Source organism: Dromaius novaehollandiae, chromosome 10, assembly GCF_036370855.1.
Source record: "Dromaius novaehollandiae isolate bDroNov1 chromosome 10, bDroNov1.hap1, whole genome shotgun sequence".
NCBI classification, from domain to species: domain Eukaryota; kingdom Metazoa; phylum Chordata; class Aves; order Casuariiformes; family Dromaiidae; genus Dromaius; species Dromaius novaehollandiae.
Window position 1 is genome coordinate 10,605,882 of NC_088107.1, and position 19,303 is coordinate 10,625,184.

Below are 19,303 nucleotides of genomic sequence, written 5' to 3' on the forward strand. Positions count from 1 at the left end.
CACAGCCCAGATTGAAGAGGTTTCATGAAAAACTTAGGAAGCCCACAGAGCAATCCAAATTCCAAGGTGACTTTCCTCTCTACTGGCCTCATGGGACTACTCACAAGCATAAAGTGCACGAGGGTTTGCAGGGTTGGAGATTCAGATAGATGTGTCTTAACCATGACAATCTATAAACAGAGCAAAAAAGAAAGGTATCCTAAACATCAAGACTCAAGAGTACTACAGAAGGCAAAAAAGTAATACAACCCACAGTTCCTCAAATGTTAGTGTGAAATGATTGACTTCATGTGTGAATGTAATCGCACTAAGTCAGCAGGAAAGAGTGATGCCAAAGCTGCAATTGAAGCTGAAAACACTAATCAAATATCATTCCTGTTACTTCTTGTGATGTAAGCTGTCAGACACTTTTCCAAAACGATGCAATATTTTTCACCTTATTTGTCTGTTATTACATATCCTTCCTGATACTTAATGCAAAGACTCAAGACTTAGCATGCTTTTGTACCACACATCTGCCATTTTAAACCTACAGTCAATGACCAACTAATGTGCTAGAAGAAGCATCTGTATGGACCACAGTCAACATGATGAGTACCAATACTTTAACCTTAACTAAAATACCTTGATTTATTAATATTTTACTCATAAGTAAAACATCCTTCAAGCTGACTAGCTCAAGGGGCTTTGTACATGATGCCTAAAAAAAAGTGGCAAAGAAATATTGAGCATCAAAATATTTCTAAATTCAGAAGGTCTGAAAAAGTCAAAATATCCCTCTCTGATGAGATCTGTGCAACTGTAAACACCTTTCTTCCTGTAACTCCTGTTAAGGCTCACTCCAAACCTTTGCCCCTTATAGAGGAAAGACCCTCCTTCAATGAGTCAGTGCTTGCTGAATTCCAGCTTCCTTCTCCCCATTTTCACGTTTTCTTTAGCTGAGACTTGAAAAGGGCAGCTTCAGTCTACCCTGAGAGATGAAGAAAACAAAGGGACCCTGTTCACAGCGAGTTCATCATGTCTCAGCAGCTCCCATGGCTGCTGTGGTTTGGATTTCCATGGTGAAAGCAGGACCATTGTGTGGGCAGGGTATGCTTTCCTTGTTTGTGCATTGAAAACAAACAAACAAATCTATTTCTGTTCTCTGCAACACCGAAAATGACTGGTACACGTCTAACGTGAGCAAGCAACCTTAGGAAGCTCAGATGACTTGGGCAGCCTAGTAGCATTAACTGGGAAATACCAGTATGCCAATAATATCACCTCTGTAAAAATCCTGTGATGCCAAAAATTAAAGCAAGCAGACTTTACGGTGAATATGCAGGGAGAGGAAAAACTAGGTAATAGAGCCCTAACCCATTCTTTTATTGTCAGTGTCTTTTAGGGCATTTTGTCCACCTGACTGAAAAGAATTCTCCAACATCAATGAATGTGTTACTGTTCAGGAACAGCTACTGTTCAGTGAAACTCTAAGCAACTGATTATTGCTACATACAATTGCAGCGCAGTCCTCCGATTTCCCTTACCCCCACAAAAAGGAGGGGAAAGAAGCATGCAACAAGGTAATAAAACAAACTTATGTTTCAGAAAATGAGAGATTCACATGTTTTATATTGCTATTTCCTCCTTGGAAATGACTATATATATATATATATAAAAAATCATCATCAGTACCAGATGAAAAGGATTCCGGGTAAGTAACACTCCCAGTTTTGCAACTTATAAAGGCATAGCGTTGTTTGAAGTTGGAGACCCATGCAGATGATGAGCTGCTTTCAAATGCCAGCATCAGCTTACCTCCTCACTCCCTGGCTGCCCTTTTTGGGACTATTTCTATAAATGTGACAAGATGTCTGATTGCCAAGATCTCTGATCAGAATGTTTCAAGTCCTGCCATCTACTAGGAGCATTATTTGGCCACAAACTTCATCATTTCAGATGTTTTGACCATTAAGTCATGGCTAGCATCACCCTGGGAGTCCTATATATAGCTGTTTTGCTTCACTGTAAGGTCTCAAATTAAAGGTAAGAGATGTCTTTGGCTCTTTTGTACACATAAGAAAATCTGATTAAATAAAGTCAGTTGAATTAAATTTTCAGAGCAAAGGGAAATCAGCATTCAGGTTGCTGCCTTTGAACAGTGAGAGGAGCTTTTATTCTTTTAATAAATATCGTATTTTATACAATGTTTATAAATATACTTGGCAAAGAAGTTTCATCCAAATGTTAGAAATTTCATATCTTTCATTTGCAGGATATTGATCCAGTTGATTTGTAATTAATTGCAGACCTTTTTCTCATTAGCTTATCGACTGAGAAGTCTGCAATGCATTCTTGACCATATTATAAATCACAGCCTTGGTTCCAGGATATATTTGGCTGCAGTTAATTTTGATTGTCTATATTTTTCACATTGTAAGAGTTACCTGCTGTACATCTTGCCAATCTATATCCTTTACAGTAGAGAACCATAGGTGCTTTGTTATTGTAGATCCACTTCTATGACTTACAAATCCAATTTTCTACTTAGATTAAAGAATGCAACAGTGAGAAACAGAAAAGCCTTCATTTTTATGCTCTCAAAAAAAAAAAAAGGCCTTGGCCAAAGCCCATGAAACCTGCTGGAGGTTTTCCATTGATTTCAAAGAGCTTTGGATCAGTCTCCCAAGTGAGTAGGTTGTTGCAAGCAGGCTTGAAGACCATACTTTTAAAAAAATAACTGACACTAGAACATGAGAAAAAACACCATAAGATCATTTTAAAAAATTCCCTTACTGGAAGCCCAATAAACCTAGCAACATTGTAAACCCTAACAAAAACCTCAGATAAAATAAAAGCCAAAAAAGTCCAGGGCTGATTTTGAAGGAGGTAAACTCCAGATTCATTCAAATAGATGCAGGTTTTAGGCAATAGCTTTCATAAACACTTGTCATTCAATAAAGATAAGTTCTTATTAAAAAAACAAACGAACCCTGTGCTTAAAGAGCACTTACTTGATTTTACAACAGTGCAGTTCGGTAATATGCATTCAAGTTAGCATGGTATCGACATTCTGGACCACCTTTTGCATCTGTGCAAGGAAAAACACACACAAAAATAGATGAATTTTAAGGAAAACTAATTTAGTCTAGATTGAGGCAGGAGGGGAAAACGTCATGCCCTAAATTTTGTTTAAAATAAACAAAGAAAACCCCAACCCCAAAACCTTGGCAAGCTTTAAGCAACTCTCACCGCAAAAATTTAGAGCCATTCTTTTTTCTGCTCCATATGATGCAAATTCAAATCATGGTTTAAATCATTGTCACTGATCTGCATCTCCATCACGTACCACTATCGCAGTCTCAGCAGCCCATCGTTCCACTTCAGTATTTTAAGGTTCCAGCTGGAGGCTGCTCTCCCAAAAATGCATCCCAGCACTATAAACACAACCTGAAAATGAAAGGAATTCTCTTCTTCAGCATCTAAATTACTTAACTCATTACCAAGGAGAAATGTTAATTACAACAATGGAATTACAACGCGCCCTGGGAAACACTGCTGGAGGGCTGCCTTCCCACCAGAAAGGGAGAGGCCTCCGAGGCCAGTCACTGCCAAGAGGTCTGCCTCTCCCTCAAGCCTCGCTGCAGGATTTCTGCTGACTACAAACCCAGCTCCCAGCAGGAGACTAATGCCTTGCTCATGTATGAAGGTGTTCTAGCAAACAAGCTGTAACACAGACGGAGTAAAAGTACCTTCCAGTTGAAAAAAAGCTTATACCAGCCAGAGTTTCTGTGCCAGTATAGGCTAAACCAGTGGCTAAACAGAGGACAGTCCAACACCAAAGGGCTATTTTACTGCATTTCCTTCAGGGCTTTTGCCAGGACAGTTATATCAATTATAGACCCAGCTGTTTTGCCTCCGTCCAACATAGCTACTCTGGCAAAAATTGTTACGCATGGGCCGGGCTGGAGGCTGTGCTAGAAACGCACTGCGGGCAGGTGAATGCCAGCTCAGTAGGAGGGTCAAATGTGCTACGTGCAAATGCATTTTATACTTACAAAGCTGCACTTGCACCATTTAGTTTATTCAGGTCCCATTTATTGCTCACTCCTGCCAAGCAAGTACACGCAGCACAGCGAGAAAAACTGCATCTGCTCTCAGGGCTTCTCCCAGCACAAGTCTGCCTGACAGGGATCACACCCCTTATCAAACCTGGGCTTGACATAGCCCTGCCAGCAAACATCTGTAGCATAGACATGGCCTAAAAGCCACTGCTCTGAAGGGAAAGGCCACCAGCTGAGTCTCGCTTTCTCTTTGATCTTTGTGAATGCTTTTATCATACCGATCCAAAGAGCCTCGCCAAAGTGATTCTGTTACTGAACTAAAAAGGAAAAAGCTGAGACACAAGAGGAGGAGAGGGATGCTGTAGAGAAAAAAGGAAAAAAAGAAAAACTTCAAAATGGGGTCTTGACAACATTAACTTTATTGTGGAAGCCCGTAACTGGATATCTAAAAACCTACCATGCTGTTTATATAAAAATGTCTGAATGCATCTGGCCAGGGATTACATGTCCATCTGTGCAACCAAATAATTAATGAAATAACTTATTTCTCTCCTGCCACTCATCACGTTTCTTTCACAATGGTATCAGTTATAATGTTTGCACAGATGGAGGCTTCCAACAGTGAAGACTAAATATCATATACTCAAGACATGCAGTGTAAAACTGCTATGGCAGTGCATTATTTTAAAGCTATGCACCTAAGTGTTTCAAGCTCTTGAAAATGGTTATTGTTTCAAGAATAATTTATGAATGGGCTCAGAGTAATCAGCGAGTGCAGCCAGCACAAAGTCATTGATCAGTCTGAATCCGTTCGCATGGTTTTGACACAGGCTAATGTACTGTGTGATGGGCTGGTGTGTAGCTTCTCCCTCCTGGCTGCAGTTCCAGCCCTGCTCAAGCATGTGCTCACTTTGCACTGAACTAGCCGAGACTGGACAAAGATAAGCTGACGTGTTCTTACGCAGCCTAAAGCAACTTGAAATAAGTATTCTTAATGCATGCGAACAACAGCTCACTATCACACAGCGAACTTTGTTTACCTGGAGGACCTCACCCCTTTGCAAGCCAGACAGCTAGCCCAAGGGACTGTGATCCTAACCCATATTCATCTGACAGAGCTAAAATCTCTGCCGTATATTTGTAGGAAATGGATTGTACTGCCCACAGGTCCTTGGGGGATGGTGGGTGTCTCAGTAGCACCTTTGGAAAGCAAAAAGTTGCAAGCGCCAAAATCATGAAAAAAGATCCTCTAGAAAACCAAAGAGCAGTCTGACTGGGTAATTTCTCATCCCCTCCACAACAGGCTGGAGGACCAGGCAAACTTGCACTGTCTCTTCAGGGGAGGGTAGAAACTCATAATCCTTTAAAGCAATAGTTAGAAAAACAAAAAGCCCCAGAGGAGTTCTCTTGCACACATTTATTAGCAAGGTTAATTGCAGCCTCTTAGCTCCATAACAATGCTTTTGAAGATTGAGAGAGAGAGGGTTTTAGCTTTCCCTGCAGCCCCACTGAAAGTTGCCAAATTGAGGAACAACTAGGAAAGGCCTTTTTAACACATAAAGTGGGTGACAGAGACTTTCCATTCAGGAATTCTGAAAAGTAAGGCAGAGATGATGTGAAATGAAATGTGCTGGAGGGAGCTGATTCCCCCAGTAAACTACAAGGGGCTGGTCCAGTCCCAGCTCTGAGTATTTTTCCTTGCAATAGTCCCACATTGCCTTTCATCTTCATTCCCCACCGGTCTGGTGGCGTCTCTGTCCCTGCTCTTGGTCACTCCCATTTAACCATACCTGCCCCTGAATCATAGACACAGGCATACATACGTATATACACCCCCCCCCCCCCCCCTTCAGACAACAGCCAGGAAAGTCTCCTCTGCCTTTCCAACCACCCAAATGCCCAGTTCCTTTCACTCGTGCTTGCCCCCCAAACCCACTTTCTTCAAACTGACTTCATGAGGTGAACTTGCGCACATCACAGAAACCAAACCACGCTTGCACTGTCAGACATCCACACATTCATCTTTGATGAACACAGCAGCTATCAGAGGCTAATTTAACTCATGTTGAAGAGCAGCATGTCCTGAGATTTCTCATATATCGTTATTTTTGTAGTGAGCTTTTTATTTACAATATCACTTCTGAAACCCTTAATGTTACATTCCTATGCACAAACAGCAAATGATTTTCTTCACACGGTGTTTCTATACAAACAAGCTAGCCACTGATCAGCAGCATTAAGCCAGACTTCTCACTACTGTAACACACTGTAAGATGAAGTCACAGTCACTTGGGTTTTGGCTTACATCTCTCTTCACTGGGTGAAGAGGAGGAGAAGTTAGAGGGACTAAGTTTCTAGTTACTAGAAGACATTAGGTGAAAAGGATTGTTAACTTAGCAAAGACACATCAGGTCAAAAATGTGATTTCCAACTAGAAAACAAGTGCTTATATTTTTCCTGTACTCACAAGAACAGCCCAGTGTTGCTGCCAAAGCTGCTAAGTCACATTCATGCACAGAGTGTGCCACAAAGGCTTCTGCTATACTGATGGGAGAGATGGCCTCAAAAGACTAGAGCTTCAGACCGCCTCTGAGCACCGTCAACCTGCTTGACTGAAACCAGTTACACCAGCATAACTGAAGTGGTGCATGCCCTGCATGTGTTTACAGCCAGCTTACAGGGATATAGTTTGTGTTGGTCAGGCACAAAAGCAGAAACCATAGCAAAATGTCCTTTATCAATTTATTTTAATCACGTAACTGCATGGTTTGGCCTAAAATATGTATCAGCTGGATTTACTGCATCTGCAAGAACAAACACTTAAACAGGTCACATTGGTTTAACTGAATGGATTTGAAGCCAGGTTTTAGTGAAATTCATGCTTATGGGCAGCTGCGGTCCAAAGACAGTATGATTCAGCATTCCTTAACAGTGATTTAGCTGGTTTCCATTCTAATTTTCCATTATATCAGAGGCAAAGAAATCAAGCAACAGGGTGGAAAGGGAGAAAGAAAAATGAAAGGGGAAAAAAGACACCTCTTCCAGAGAATGGAGCACAGTTCATGTTTTGGTTTTATAAACCTAGACATAAGATTAAGCTCCATCCAGCAGAGCTGGAAAGTCAACACACAGCATTCATAACAACAGTGATATGTGGCTCACTTCTCCAATAGATGATTAAATGGGTGTAAATATCCATCGGGCAATTTTTCAGTGTGACATTTCTACCATGACTTTATCCAAAACACAGAGTATCAGCTATCAGGAAACATGCCACATTCTAATACAAAGGCTTCAAAAAGACTCTACAGCATTCCAGATAGAGCAGGAATTTTGGTGATAGTTTTAGTGTGTAGCTTGCTCCACGGGCTTTTCATTCCCTGGACCCATATCATCAGAGAGCAGTGTCAAAGTTGAACATGCTACAAAAGATAGAGCCAGTCTGCAACACAGACTGATTTGTGCTTTTGCTGACATGTGCCCTGCACAGCTAATCATCTGTATATTCAATGAGAGGAAAATATAAGTAGCTGAATGCAGGCAGATCCTTCTCACTGCAGCAGAAAGAAAAAAAATATATATTACCAAGACAGCTGAAGCTGAAGGATTTCAGTTCATTAGACTTCTATTATTATAGCCTTAACTGATTCCCACAGAAGTGGAAAACCAGGCACAGTTACAACAGGCAAAGCCTGATTGCCATGTGCTGAAATCTGAGAGCCAGCTCAGCTGCATCTGACCTATGTGCCATGTTTTTTATGGCAATGGGTATCGATAAGTCACCTTAATGCTAGGAGTGGGTGTTAATCAGATGAGTGGATTAATTGCTTGCATCAGATGATGCTTCTGCTAAGGAACCTTGAGTCTATAAAATGATTAATTAATGGCACTAATGTCAACAAGCTTGAGTGGGTTGTTTCAAGGGCAAACTGATCATACCTTGCTTTGCCCCTTACTGTATTTATGGTCTTTTCAGTGAAGGAAGAGATTAGGTAAGGGAGAAAACTATAAATACTAAGGAGCAAGTGACCATACCAATTTGTTTCTTTTTTAGCATGGAAGAAAAACCGAAAGTTTTCATAGCTGATTGTGCAGTTGGCCCTCATGTTTTTGAAAAAAAAAAAAAAATGCTTGTCAGCTCCCACATTATCATGAGCAAGGCAGACCTTTGCGGGGAAAATGCAAGTTCTCTTAGAAGAGGACCAGCCTGGAATTTTATCACGTCATTAGCAGTGGTGTTTTTTTATAGCAACCCACTGGTATTTTAAAAAGAAAATCCTGTTGTCCCATCACAATGGCCCTTCATCAGATATTTTTTGAATGGCTTTTCACATTAGAAGTCTTTGTTGATGAATGGTGTAAGAACAATCGCGATCTGCTGTGCTACCAACCTCAGTCTTACCGTGCTCAGACCACAGTGCACTGTGCAAGCGTATTTCTGCAGCAAGATAATCTAACAGAGTAAAACTGAGATCCCAAGCACTTTGACTGAGCCTCCTTGCACAGCTAAATGATGTTCTCATTTCTTAATGACAGGTCGTTGCCCAAACTCCTGAGAGAGCACAGAACACGGCAAGAACTTGACATCAGAAGTATTTGGATTTTTAACGGATTAGAACTCGTAACGTTGATTGTGCAGCAACCAGTCAATCACACGACTCTCTCTTCACAATCCCTGCCTTGGTACACAGTACATATCTGAAGAAAAGAATAGGGCACAAGAAGCTGGAAGGCTAGAATGCAAAACACTACAGTGAAACATTCTTGTGGACCATTTAGTCAGGAACACTGCAGAGCATCTAAATAAGAAACATTCTGGTAGGGCAGTGACTGCAGCTGAAAACCTAATCTACAGTTCAGCAAAGACATGCTTTGTGCACTGCCCAAATTAAAAAAAAAAGAAAGATAACCACATTACCTCTAATGCAGAATTTTTCCATGAGAGACCCAAAAGTACTATACAAAAGAGATACCAGTTAGGACCCAGTCCTGCAAGATATTGTGTGCTCTAGCTATGTATTGAAAGCCCTGACATCTCAGAAATCTTACTACTATTTGAAGACAATTTGTAGTCGGGAGGACTGTGCTTTTATGAGAAGCTATTAAAATAGGCAGTACTGTACTGCGTTTTGCTGAATAGCAAGCAAATTTGATAACCAATTTAAAAGTGTATCCACAATTGCTATTTGATATTTACATAAAACCTTTTACCAATTCAAAAAAAATTAATCCTACACAGAACAAAGACCTTTTATATCAGCTTCACAGAAGCATATGACATGTTCTCATCAAGCACATGAACAAACAGGAAAGAACGGATTTATTGTGAACAGGGATTTTTGCTATAAATTGAAAGGCCATTCCCTTTTATATGTCATGTGTATTTAATTTCACTCCATAGGGTAATCCACTGAGAATTCAGAGAGTGCCAAGATCTACTTTCCCCATTCCTTTTATTTCCTTAGGCAAATATCTAGAATTAGAGACAGAGGAAAGATGAAAAAAGGGAAGGCCAAGGGAAATACAGAAGTCCAACAAAGAAAGTAAGACCAGTCTAAACAAGGATTTTTCCTGGCCTATGCAAGCAGCACTGATTATTTATAACAGGGAAAGGCATCTGTCTTTGATTATGATTTCATGTATACTGTGGATGGTGGTGAACTTACTGTGTGCCAGAGAAGACTGTCATCCTGCAGTATGAAATTCCAGTGAGACAAGCTAATCTCTCAGGGAGAGACTTCTACTGTTGACTAACTGAAGGACAGAGCAAAAGAGCTTTTATGTGAGAAAAAAATAAAACTGTGGGCTATTGCAGAATGCGGGGAAATCAGATGTAATTTGCAAACAAAAGATAGAGTCAAAGCACATGCATTTTAAAAAAGTACACTTGAAAGTGTAACCAAAGGAGATTCAGAGTCTAAATTTTGCAACGAATAACTTTAAAATGCCTATGATAGAAAAGACTTACTTTCCTTTCCACAAACCCCTATATAAATAGCCTTTAGTTTTGTGTTATTTGAAAAACACATGCATACTGGCCTTAGAGAATGAAAAAGGCTTTTGGTCCCAAGAAGGCACTAAATAAGCACAGCACATGGACACATGTAAGATACTCGTACACATCTAAATCCGCAGAGTTAAATGAGAAGGACACTTTACCATCTCCCAGCTCATGACAAGATGCTTCAGTCTGACAATCTATTAAGCTGGCATGTAAAACATGAAACCTACTGAATCCCTGTATTATATTCCCTTTCAATGCAAACTAGGAACAGCTGAACTTCTCAAGCCAAGCCAATTCACAAAAAGCAAAGATAATTGCAACCAGAAGTACCTTGCAAGCCAAGGATTTTCTCAAAATGGAAAGTGGGTGCTAGTACAATCCTGTCCCTCTTGAAAGGTTAGAAAATTACATACTGCAATGACAGCAGTAAGAACCATCAAGACCTGCAACATTTAACAGTCCGAAAAAACGCTCTAAGCATTTGTTTCCTTCTTCAGGGCTGAGGGAAGCAGCTTCCAATTAGCCACTCTTGTCATTCAGGAACTCATACCTATCTCAAACCAAACAAACAAAGTGTGAAGGTCTTCGGGGCTTCCTTCTTATTGCCAGACTCATTAAAGAAGCTTCACCTGCTCAGCTCTGCACCATCAAGACCAGCTCTTAGGCCTTCATTACAATCAGAATCTCTTTCCTGCCTTTAAAAAAGCCACCAACCAACCTAACTACACTACCAATAGTGCCAAAAAAGACATCTGCTGATTTGATGGACAAGCTACAGTTCAGAGTAGTCTGAAATCTGTACAGCTTGTCAAGAGGCAAGGAGCTGACAGCGTTTTGTTGACACATTTCCTGAAAGCAATGTACAGACTTACAGATTTGATTTTAAAATATTCTGCATTTGAATGCTGCCAAGTGATAACGACATGTCACAGGCACTGAAACTCCATCTTATCAGTTTCTCATCAGCTTGAGCAAACTAGAAGCAAGGAGTCTAGATAAGATTTTTTTTTTTTAATTGTGGCAGCAGAGTAACTACTGAAGTTTATCCACTGGAGCAGAATGCTGTCCAAGGAAAGCTGTTTTACTGATTGAGTAGTTACATCTGGCAACACATTATATCAAAACTCTAAAATCACATTAAACTATTTTTCTCAGAGTAGCTACTATTTTATGGCTCCTCATTTAACACACTCCATTAACAAACCAGAACATAAATTGCAGGTAGAATAAGAGCTACTAATCACCACTGGATTTCTTTAAATAATAATTGGGAGCTTCAGGCCTGAGCCTGTACCGTTGATGTAACTGGGACTTTTGCCATTTCAGTGACACTGGAGTGGGTCAGACTTGGAGTTAGTTAGTTATAATAATAATGATAATGAATGATAATTTCTAGCAGGCTGCCTAGGTTAGCAGGGAAGGCTGTCACATTTCTTTATGTACCTGACACTGTGCTAAGAAATTACTATCGCTGCATGAGCTGACTAAGGGCAAGTGTTATAAAAGAAAACGTCAAACTGAATTTAAACTAGTTTCCTATTCTCCCACTTCACCTCCCTCTTTAACAGGCTGCTTAACCCCTCCAAATTGATTTTTAGACCACTGCCTTTCCCAGGCCTATCATCCCTGCCATTTTTCAAACTGCTGCCAACATTTCTGTCTTTTGATTCTGAAAATGGAAGAGGAAACTGCTTGGAGGATTCATAAGTGACAGGGCATAAATACTGAAGCCAAGCCGTGTTTTTTTTTTTTCTTTTTTTTAATTACCAGTGATGTGAGGAGGTGACACGCCTAGAAACCCCAGTTTGTCAAGAATAGCTGTTCAGCATTTTAAGAATATTAGGCTCTTGAATTTACTGTTTTGGGACCGTTAAAGACTAAGGACCCAAATTTAACAGCATTTGAGCATTTTAAAGAATACCTGGTTTATATGAATTGCTTCTTCTTTTCATATGTTCAAAATATTGACTTCACATTACCTTTTTCATTGATTTTTGTGTGAGAGAAGAAACCAAATGAAGCATCTGTTTCCTTCTTCAACACAAAGTCCCAGCAGGAGGAATGCAGCATTCATTTTCTGGAAGGCCTTAGCTGAAAGCTTTTTATCCTATTGGGTATATAAAAAGATCTTTTCTCAGAGGACATAGATGACATTTCAAAAGCAGCAGCATTGGCTTCCTGGACAATAACGAACATCCCCAGATACCCCAGGAGTCCATAGTCTGCTACACACTTACTGTGTGTGGCAAAGCCAAGGACAAACACAGCTTCCAGATCTAAAGCCCGTGGCTGAACAACTTGGAGGTTAAATGTCAGTGTCCAGAGAAAGCTAAAGGTTTAACAGTGCTGGAGTCTCTTCCTCACTGCCAAAAGACAATGTGCACCCCCACTTAACAAAGATCAGGCAGAGAAAGTTTCTTCTGCTTGTACTTTTACCTTAATTCCTTTAGCCATTTGTTCCTTTGTAATCTATGACATTCAAAAACATTTAAAAGTCATTAACGTGACATGACAAACATGACAAGAATTGACAAAAATTAGGAAGTTAAAAGTTAATATTTGGGAGGATATATTAAATACTATAGCCTTTCAGCACCAAAACCAAGAACCTATCCCTGGGTTAGGTCTCTAGGAAAGACATGTTTGAGGTACCCTTGGACATATGCCCATGTTTTAGAGTCCTATACCACATGGGAGCAGTAGTGGCATCAGGGAACCAAAAGTTCAGGGACTGGAAGTAAAGAGCACTGTGGGTCAGGATGGCGACGAGAGCAAAGAAAATGTGTTGAGGCTTGTAGAGGACATCCTAAACTGCAGGGTCAGCTAGCTGCTGCCACCCAGACAATGCTAAGAGATGTTTCTCAAGTGGAGTCAACCTCCACTGCTCTGCTTTCTGCTTGTCCAGAACTGCAACTCTTCCAGGGATCTGCCAAGTGATTTGTTACCGGCTGTGGATCTAAAAGGCACCAATGTGGGCCCTGGGGAAGCTGAACTTCACTCCTTCTTTACCCTGCCTATTTAGCACTCAGGATACCAAGGGGAAACGGGAACTCTGGTATCTGTTCCCCTTCTGCCTTGGGCTCCCAGCTGACATCGGCACCAATTACCAGCAACCACAATGCAAGTTTAGTAACCTGGGATAAATCAAAGTGAAACCCAACCTCAGAGGCCAAGCTAGGAGATAAAAATGTTTCCAGTCACCACCAGTCTAACTTAGATCAGAAGCTGTGACCTGGAAGTGCTCGTCTCTTCAAACAAAACGAGAGTCCTCCCACTTTTGCGCTCTATGCTATCCTGTACCTGCAGGTTTCTCCTTGTAACACCACATTAACGGAGAGCCTGGTGCCAGTCCACCCTTCATGACTGCTGATACTCAGACTCATGAAAATTTTATCTGCTCCTAACAAAAAGAGCCATGGTTGTCTCTGAACTCATTAGACTCCTTTTCTCCTCTTTTCCTCTCTCTTCCAAAGAGTATCACTTAAAGATTCCCTCGGTGAAATATTACGTATTTTCTTAAATACAAAAGTTTGGAGATACACCATAAGCAAACATGGAATGAATATGATTCAAAACTAATATTAATTCTTACTCATAAAAAACTTAAAAATCCTACATCATTAGATGACCCCATGTTACCATACATTTACTTGAGCAGGGATGTCACTTACCAGACTAAACTACATTTTCATAGTTGATCTAAAGTGATCTGTTTAATCACTCCAGCTGCAAGGAGTATGTTTGTATTTCTGCTCAACGAAATACTTAAGAAAAACAATTTTAAAAATATGTTACTTGCCACACCAGCTGCACTAGAATGGGAGTTGCAGTGATAAAATTATACTTAGAAGATCAGCAATCAGTCAACAGGACAGAAGAACTCGGAATTTCATTTTTAAGGAACATATCTTAGTTCTCGTTTGCTTTAATGCAGACTTTGCACAAGAGAGGTAAGAAAGGACATATGATTTCAGCAAACCAAAACTGGCTTGGAGTTGTACAAAATCAACATCTAGCCATTCAACCAACTTTAAAATAAACAGCCGATATCTTTAAAGGTGACTAACTTCATTTAATAAAATGTCATTTTATCTTGGCTATATGATAACAGCCAAAATGAGGTGAACTTTCGTAAAATTGGGCGAGTTTTTATGAGTGACTTATAAAACCCCTGCAAATCAAAGCCAGTTATGAAAACGGTGACGTAGCTACAGTAGCATTTCAGTTTCATCAATACCATAACAAGCTTTAATTATGTAATTATTTCACACTTCAACTGATTTGCACATGTTGCTCATGATTCTAGCAGCCATAAGGAGAAGTAACATATGAGGAATGATGAGGCTGTGTCCTCCAAGGTAGATGTTTTTAAGTAGGGAGAATAGCAGAAAATACTTAGGAATCTTGTCTGAATCAAAACATCATTTTCCTGCAAAATCATGACAACTCTTACCGGGTTCAATCATGCACTTCCTGGATCTTCTCTTTAATAGGATGCTCCTCTGCTGAGGCTTGAGCTAGGCTAGTTGTCCACGCTAACATTTACTGAACTGTTAGGATTAAAACTGATGTTACTGAAAGCAAGAAGCACAGACAGCGAAACTCGTTTTGAGGTTTAACAGTGCATGGAAAACAAGGAGGAGATGCTTTTCGTTGCATCAGGCATACTGCAGACTGAAGATTTAGTGCATACACAGACATTTCCCCTGGAAATGATGAGTTATTCTACTTAGGTTTAAAAAATTGCAATTGTCTTTGTAAAACAAATCATTAGATTTGCATACAATCATACAGTGTAGCCACATGAAAATAAATTATATTTTCTGCTTGCATTTCTGTTGCAGATTTAATTGATGTAACAGTGCAGAAAACTGAGACAAAATTTTATTTCTTCTGCCTTTTAATTACCATCTGCTAACACAAGATTACATTTCTTAAAGTGACTGGGTCTACCTGCCAGCTGAATTTTTCGCCTGATTTCCTCAAGCTCTGGCAGCTGCCTTCATTATTGGTGAAAATGGCACAGCAAAGCTAGCATGAAAAATGAGGCTAAGCACCTGTCACTTCATTTTTCTGCAAAGAAACAAAGAAAACACACAAAACTTGATGCTCTGCACTGTCTATACTCAGCAACAATTTGCTGCAAAGAGAACAAAGCATCAGTTTGTTCTTGAATACAATAACAAGCATGACATATAAAAGCACTTCTAGCAACCTATATATTTGTTTATGATAAATGGAAAAGATAAATCTTCCAAACAAACAATACAAGGAAAGAAAGGAAGGAAAGAAAGCATGCATCAAAATCTCCCTTATAATCACTGAATTTCTTTTGTAAAAAGAACCATCCCCTAAATACAGGCCTTTGGGTGATAAGAGCATTACCAGTGAACTTCACCCAACAAGCAATAGTGTCAAGCCTCTTATTAATTTCCTCTAGAATAAAAGAAAAGCCTCCTGTCAGGCCAAGAATCAGTCAGGTACAAAGCAACGAGTGTCTGGATGGCTCAGCACTTTCTAGAATTCAGGCCTTGATCCCTATGAAAGATAGCTGTGATTTGGTGCATTTCAAGGAGATGCATGCCAGGAAAGTAACTGTCTCATTGCAATCAGATATTTGAGTATCCTCTGAAGCCTGTCAGCTTTCAAGACAGGGAAAACGCGCCTGAAGAGAACTCAGGAATGGAAACTATGGAGGAGGGAGAAGAAAAAGGCATAAAAGCACATTATAACAGTTTGTTTCTACCAAATTTTCTGCTTCATCGCAAAATAAAAATGATTACCTCAGCTGCTGTTTTCTCGAAACAAAATAACCTGTTTAAGATGCCTGAAGCAGTGCTGACGTAGACAGACTAAAACAGGGCTAGATGAGAACCCAAATTCTCATTTAACTAGGACCACCCGAGCTCAGGGTGAATGCTCCGGCTAATTTGCTGAGCAGTCTGCTCCCCACCCTCATCTAAGTATGGATCTAGAGCAAAGGCTGCGATTGCCTGGAGAAAACAAGAGTGGATCCCTGAGACAAATTCCTTTAAACGAGTTCAAAAGCAAGATGAAGAGATATCAGTAGACCTCATTATGGTTGAGTTATATCCTGCTTTGTCCAGCATGTAGAATATCTAGAACCATCTGCCACCTAGAATAATTTTTGCCTCTACTTCAAGTACACCAATTGCAAACTGTGTATCAAAGAGGGCTCTTAAAAATACAATACACAATAAAAAGGACCATTTAACTACTGAAGCAGTAGGAATTTTCTGGGTGAGAGTTTCCAGTATCAATAGATTACAGAGGTAACTACTTTGTGACAGGAGGACTTGCTGATTTTGCTTGGAGATAGTTTTCTGTCAGGTTGGATGCACAGAGCAGCACTGTGTATTTTGCAGTGACAGCTGAATCCTGCCAAAGGAGAAAAAAGAAAAAAATATTAACAGAATGTTGAATTGCTATTTCTGCATTTGCTAGTTCTACATGTTTTCTACATGTTCTACATGTGTTTGTAAAAGATTTTGCTGAAGTGCGACAGGAGCTATGAATGATCTTAATCTTACAAAAGGTCCAGCAAATGCCTAAGGGAAAGACCTCAAGTTGTCAGATGCAGAAGTCTGTATACACAACGTCACAAAGGGACTGCAATGCAAATCTAAGCAAATACTTGCTAAGAGTTCTTGAAGTAATTTTTCCCAATCAGAAGGACACTCGCTGTTCCTATTTTAATCTTTATTTCAGTATCTGCTTTTGCAGACCAGGTGAAACACAAACCTGTATATTCTGGAGATACTTGGGTTAGTTCCATGCAGTTACCATAGTCATCATCTAATCCAGATGACCCGTGGGAAGCCAAATTACCAACCTTGAACAGAATTTTGAAGTTCTGTCTGAGAGGCACCCAAAATATTCTATAAGATTTAGCTTTTCTACAAAACAGAAGTTGTCCAGTTTTCCTTTAGAAATGAACATGTACACATCCAAAGATGTATTTTTTCCCCTCTGCTTTGCCAAAAGAAAGATTTTAGAAGGAAAAAACAGAGATCTGCAATTTTAGTCATGCTGGAGTGAAAAGAAGAGTTTATGGGATAAATATATGCTTCATTCCATCCACATTTATGGAAGGATAATTGAATTTTTTTGCATGAGAGACCTTGATGAAATGCACTTGAGCATCTAGTGGAAAGCATCAAGAATTTTACTGTTTTAATTTTTTTAAAGACATTTCTAATTTTTATGAGACTAAGACTGAAATATTGCATCAATTATTAGCATATTTCCGAAGAAATCATTAGCAGTATATTTTAGCACTTATAGCAGTGAAGAGTTCAAATCAGGGTCAGATGATAGTAATGCTATATGGGCTCTTATTAACTTCACTTTTACTACACTCTCTTGTAATTAGCATGTTAAAATACAAATTCCAGTGTCTGCACTGACAAAAAAAATGACATGTCCTTTGGTAAGTGCTACACTGCAGTCATCTTATCCAGACTTGCAACATCACATATGGCCATGTTATGTAAGGCCTTCATCTTTTCACATTTCTTACACTAGGCAAGACAGGACTTGGTCAGTATTTTGGGTGAGAAATTGGCAAATGCAAACATTGCAGGAAACAGAATTGGCAATTCAGTAGGTGGCACTCTTCCCTTGGAGTTGGTACTGTACCAAAGCATGAGTATGTTATTAGGCACCAGAGATGTTATATGATGAAGCAGATACTAAAGCGGGACCTTTAATCGCACAAGGTCAAAGATCCCAGAGTATCTTTTCCACAGTGTTAGTGCTAATCACAGCATCCTGTTCAAGTTTCCCTTTCAGTAGTCACAGCCCACCAGATTTCTTCCTGACATTTCAGTAGGATAAGAAATTGTGTGATTTGTGCAGTCCAAAGCTGCAAATAACGAAAGGGGTGAGTTTTCCAACCAGGAGACATCTGCAGTGCAGCTTGCTCAAACCAGGACAATACCAGAACGTGCAACCACTTCCAAAGCTTGGAGGCTTGCTAGATGAAACTCTAATGAAAAGAAAGTTTTGCCACAACTTTTCCTTATTAGTTAATACCTCCTTGAGTGGATTCAATTTTAACTTATCACTTATGGCATAACTTTCACTCTTTTTTGATCATTTATATACAGAAAGGGAAACACATATCAATGTATTTTTCAACTTAAATTCTAAAAAGACAATCCAGATCATTTTAAACTAATAAGTAAATAACTTGCTTTGCAGAATGAACTATGGAAAAGTTCAAATTTCTATCACCATATATGAGACAGGACATGCAACTAGAAATGCACGTGGCTGTTTATGCTGATGTACATGGTGGTCTTAATGCACTCAATGAATTACACACTAGGAACCAAGTTGCCACCTATGATTTCTGTCAATCTTTAAACCAATTTTAATATGGCAGCTTATTATAGGCTTGTATATAGGCTTATATTTTAAAAAAGAGAACATTTTTCTATGCAAAGCAACAATGAATAGTCATTAAAACCTTAGGTCTTTAAGGAAAATCAGTTTAAAAACATAGCGTGTCTATTTCACTAAATTCAGAGGAAAAATAATCGAGTTTTGTTTGTGTTTGCCAACTCGAAGGTAAGCAAACATCTTCAGTTTCTCATAGGTAAGATTCAGCAAAGCACTGATTTACATATAAATAATATCTGGAAGCTCTATTACATCTGTGAGTCTGGGCAAAGGAAACCCCCAGACTACACCGCGCATTGAGGATCTGTGATAAATATACAGCCAGTGCAACTATATTGAAAACACCAGATGAGGTTATTACTGGAATGTTAGCAAGAAAATTTTTGGTTCTGCTAGAATAATTTTCTGGATGAGAAACACAGCATCATTTTTTAAACTTGTTTTTCCACAGTGTTAAGGCCTAGAGTTCTGTTTTGTTTTATCTTTAAGTGTTTTGCTTTAGCATTTTGCACATCTTTTTCATGTTTTTCATATTCTGATGTCAAAAGAATCCAACATGCCTATTTGCAAGACAAAAATTACCAGAGTTCTTCAGCTTATGAAGCAGATCCCTTTGGAAACAAATACAGCCATATATTCTGAAGCCAGAAAGCATGATCCCTATCATTTAACCTAACTGTTATAGCACAAGCCAAGGACCCTCTTCCAATTATTTCTGCATCAGGCCCATCGTTTCAGACTGAGCTATGGCAGCTCTTTCACAAGGATGTTCAGCCTTTACTGAGGGAAGCAAGAGAGAATTCACAGAGAGAAAATATGAAGCTGTTACTGT

At 39.5% G+C, this 19,303-nt stretch overlaps 1 long non-coding RNA gene across 16 annotated transcripts in view; it reads right to left on the reverse strand.

Annotated features, from left to right (window-relative positions):
* Positions 1–19,303, reverse strand: part of LOC135329337 (uncharacterized) — a 130,459-nt gene that overhangs the window by 31,971 nt on the left and 79,185 nt on the right. For 14 of the 16 annotated variants that reach the window (XR_010390722.1, XR_010390721.1, XR_010390719.1 and 11 more), the window contains 7 exons: positions 16,349–16,446; positions 15,001–15,120; positions 14,501–14,597; positions 12,027–12,154; positions 3,329–3,429; positions 2,994–3,070; positions 105–170 (listed from right to left, as the gene is read on the reverse strand). This is a non-coding gene — a long non-coding RNA (uncharacterized LOC135329337). Of the gene's footprint in view, positions 1–104; positions 171–2,993; positions 3,071–3,231; positions 3,430–12,026; positions 12,155–14,500; positions 14,598–15,000; positions 15,121–16,348; positions 16,447–19,303 lie in introns of all 16 variants that reach the window. The other 2 variants (XR_010390715.1, XR_010390717.1) reach the window with 2 other exon arrangements.